The sequence below is a fragment of the Pinus tabuliformis genome, chromosome Q (genome assembly GCF_031772625.1).
Source record: "Pinus tabuliformis cultivar Carrire ecotype Pingquan chromosome Q, CPIR1, whole genome shotgun sequence".
NCBI lineage: Eukaryota > Viridiplantae > Streptophyta > Pinopsida > Pinales > Pinaceae > Pinus > Pinus tabuliformis.
In genome coordinates, this window is record NC_142296.1 from 519,438,695 (window position 1) to 519,443,298 (window position 4,604).

The following is a 4,604-nucleotide window of genomic DNA, read 5'->3' on the forward strand; positions in this document are numbered from 1 at the left end:
ACACTATTCTTAGTACAATACACTACATAGAATAATAAATATGATACCAAAAAATGTTCCACAAAATTTATATTCTCAAAATTATTATAACTTCCATGAAACTTCCCAAATACCTATTTACAACAATTTTGAATTTCCTTGTACAGATCCTCCAAAATAAAATATGATAAATAAAATGGAACAAAAAACTTTCTCTCAACCCAAGAATGGACATTGATACCACTTCTTTTCTTCCTGAAAGATATCCAATCTAGTTTAAATGATACATTAAATGATACGAAAATAAAGAACAACAGAGTGAAAACGCAAAACCAACGCATTCAACACCTTTCCGTGCTATCTTCATAGGCTTCTTCAAGGTATATATCTTAACAAATCCACCTCTTTTTTGTCTCGTTCTAAGAACTCCCTTTTAACCAAATCTTCAATCCGCCTTTTAATTTGCATGAAATCTACCTTGAATAGCCCTTCAAGTTCCTGAGCACATTCACTCACAAGTATTTTGTATTGTAAAGCCTTTTTTGCCTTCATAATGCGTACTATCGATGCATCAATAACAAAACGTCTGTCCTTATGAATATCCTCCTCCGATGATGATTTTTTCTTGTCGCTCAGCAGTGGCATTGGAAGTTTTATCTTCCCTTTTTTATCTGTAAAATTAAAATTGATTTTGAAGTCATCTGATGCAGTTACCGTGGTTGTATCTGGAACCTTGAGAAGAATTTTGTACTTGTCACAGGCCAGTGAATATAGAAGTCCATCAATTTCTTCCTCTGCCAAATTCAAGTGCTTTTTGATGTTGGAATAACTCAACTTTTCAGAGGCATTGAACAACAATAATATTGCTGTTTGGCAAGTTGTTGCTATCAGTTTTATTGATGTTCTATCAAACTTACCAATTATAGTACAGGATCCCAAGGAATATATCCATTTAAGTTTTTGATGTTGGGCTTCTGCGGAATAATAGTCTGTAAATGCTTCAACACATCCAACCATCTCTGGAGGTAAATTAATGTGAGGGCACTTGTATGTTGGCCAAAATCTAGTTGTCAGCACTGTAGCTGTAAACTCCATTCCCAGATGTATATTTCCATTATTTTTAAGATATGTATCGAATTTACTTTGTCTCTCCTGGGATCCTGTCCAATCCGTTAACATACCAGCAATCTCTGACGTTAATTGATCACCAAATTTCTGCTTCAGCTTTGACAATATGATCTGCACATAACCAATATTTGCACGTTTGCCGAGCAGAATTCTACGAGTTAGTTTTTCTCCGTAGGATTCAACAAACCGATCTTTATCCCAGATATACTCTACAAATTCCACCACATTTTCAATTACATCGTCTCTGCTCAACGTTTCATTGCTGCTATCCTCTTCAAGTACAGTATCACAAAGTGTAGCCAGCCACTCAGCACTGCTACTTCCTGCAATTCCTTTATTACAGAACACCTCAAATACTTGTTTCAAAACGCTGGAAAAAATATTATTCTCCTGAAAGACATCAACATCATATTTCGTATACTGGTCCCGTAATTCTATAACCTTCCTCACAAACGCAAACACTTCCCGCAACAATAAACTTTTATCCCTTCTGCCTGCATTCTGCTTTAGCACAGCATCTTCAGCTTGTTTAACAGGTGATGTTACTTCACTAATAACATGCTGCTTAAAAATATTTTCAATTGATTCCCATCCATTAGGTACACTATCAAATAGCCTCCCCATCCTCAAAATATCTTTATATCTATGTTCCCTTAGCAAGGAAGCGCATCTTGAATGTTCATCCTCAAGAAGATATGTCATCAAATGGGAAAACAATACATTCTTTACATTCTCTAATACCTTTTGCTCGCTGCTCTTATGCAAATATCTTGCAACTCTGTCCTTCTCGAGTATGAAAGCTTCATCCACCCTTGACATATAGTCCGTATAGGAATCTTCTAAAATCCATGAAGAAGCCTTCCGAGAGTAGAAATCTGCAGTATGTTCCAACATGGCCACTTCAAAATCATTTGTATAGAAATCCATGTCAACCTCCAGAAAAATGGCGACAATATCTTTCAAAAGGGTCTCATCTCTTGGCTCTCCTTCGCGCTCTTCATCAATAAGAACAATCGCCGCATTCTTCACATTAATTCGGATTTCCCGAAAAACAAGGTCTCGGAAGTACTCGATTCCAACTTCTCTGACTGAAAGAACGGAGGGATACCGGACATCCAAATGTTGGAAGAAAGCGAACATGGAACGGAGCATGGCCTTGAAAATTTTCCAGCGTTTGATAAGTTCTCTCGGCAACAATTGGTCATCAGTCTGTTCCCTCAAAGCCGGTGAAACCGTTAAGGTTATGTACTCTTTAATGGAATCCCTGTATCTATTATAGAGTTCCGGTTTCTCGCGAATATAGTAGACGACAGTGTAAATAGCCATTTTGTCGTCCACACGCACCTCAAAGTTGACATCTTCTTCCAACAGGCTACTCAGCTGTACGATAGCTTTGTAAATAAAAGCCCAACCTTCTTCCAGATCAAACCTCTTGTCTTTCACGGCCCTGTTGACAATAGCCCATCCTTCCTGCACGTTTAGGATACTTCCACTGCTCCTCGTCATTTCGAAACCAAAGCTAACTGTTTTCTTAGGGAGAGAATACTTGGTTATCAGAAGGTATGATAGCAGAGTACGCGCTCCACTCTAGAGAAGGTTGAGAATCTGTTTGTGGTAAACGAGTGATTGCAACTTTGTATTTATAATATCGTTAAGGCTGGGTTATGTGGGCCCGGCATGTGAATGTCCCGTCGGCAGGTTACGTCGCGTGTTCATGATATTTATTTTAATTTCATTTCATTATGCCCATAATTAGAATAATAATAATAGAGAAGTAAACTATATGGTGCTATTTTTAAACTATATATATTTATATTTTATTTTTTTTAAGATTATTTTAAGTAATTTTTCATATTATCTTATATTATGATGAGAATATGCGTTTGTTCTATTTTTAATATATTATATTTTTGTGTAAATTAGAGTCTCCACAAATTAGTAAGGCCTTTTTCTCCCATATACCATGATTTTTATGTTTATATAAATGGGACTATATATGATTTTTATGTTTATATAAATGGGAGTATATATAAGAGAAAGTCACACTTTATTAAAGGGAATCTACAATGGTGCTCATAAATAGTGGGGATTGACAAGGAATTATGTGTTTGTTCTAGCTATACTATGGCATGATGTTTATGGTCAATAAAATGGGTGAATCCATAATGGAGTGAGATTTTCTCTTACTAACATAATGGTTGATTATTCATATGTTAATGAGACAATCAACATAAGGCAACCTACTTACTCCACCTCCACCTAGATCCTTATAGTTATTGAAATGGGGTATTTGTAAGGGAGTGAATCGTTATATTAAAACAATAATTGATTTATTGATTTGCGATAAGGGGCATCCAAAAAGGAGTGATGCCTCCCACTAACATAGTGGGCATCCGCAAGGAAGTGGTGCTTCCCACTAACATATTGGGCATCATTTGACGAAAATGAAGGCACCCACAAGGATATGGCCTCTCCTTGTAACATAATGGTTGATTGGATACATGATGAGTATGTGGTATGTTTGTATTTTCAAAGATACACTTTGCAAGTTTTTTATGAGATGTTATTGGGATAAAATTACATAATTAAGCAAAAAACTCATAATGCATTGCCAAAAGCTCACTATTAAGCATGGAACTTGAGAAAAATCTCATAGTGTGTTGTCAAAAATTCATAATAGCATTGAACTCATACACAACTTATGTTGAGAAATGGCAACAAGAAATTGCAATTTAGTTTGTCCTTGAATTAAACTGAGAATTAAAATCGAATTCTATTCTCATAGCAACTTGTAAATAGTTAATTAAGTTTAATTAACTTAATTAGCATAAGAATTTCGAGTTGGAATTCTTTCTGGAGGCATGTATGTGTTATCCGTAAGTTTTAGGGGTCCAATATGAGTCTAAATTGAGTTGTAAATTAGATAACTGAGTGTACTGAGTTATGTTCAGTTAAATTAGTTCCAAATTGTTTGTGGAACTAATAAAGAGTTAACAGTCAGTTGGTGCACTAGTGCATCCACAAGTGTCACTGTAGTTAACTGAAGATTCCCTCATCAGAAATTCATGCATGTCAATTCTTAAAAAGACCCAGTTGAGACTAGAGTGCAGGGACAATATACTATGAGTTGTGTGATTTACTGAGTTGTATAGATCATGCATGTAAATAGAGAAGAACATATCTTTAGATTACACGGTTTTGGAAGGATGAATTCCCTTTAAATACAGGCTATTCATCCTAGGAATTATGCAAGAGATTCGAGGCTTTGAGAGCTGCTAAATAGGCTAAGGATTTGGCTTGAGCTAGCTTTTGAGCTGAGAGAGTTGAGCATACTTGTACGGAATTGCTCTGGTGAAAACAAGCTTTGTATTTTCACTCATATTTCTGATATGCAAGACAGATAGAGGGGTTTTGAGCATTGGCTTTCCCTAGATACATGTTGTGTCTTCTTCTTGTTCATATTCTTTTCATCGATCTATTGGCTTTCGCTAGTTGAA

The 4,604-nt window shown here is 35.8% G+C and overlaps 1 pseudogene; it reads right to left on the bottom strand.

The window, feature by feature from the left end:
• Nucleotides 1-354: 354 nt before the first annotated feature.
• LOC149220461 (cullin-1 pseudogene) lies at nucleotides 355-2,613 on the bottom strand (annotated as a pseudogene).
• Between the last annotated feature and the right edge of the window lie 1,991 nt (nucleotides 2,614-4,604).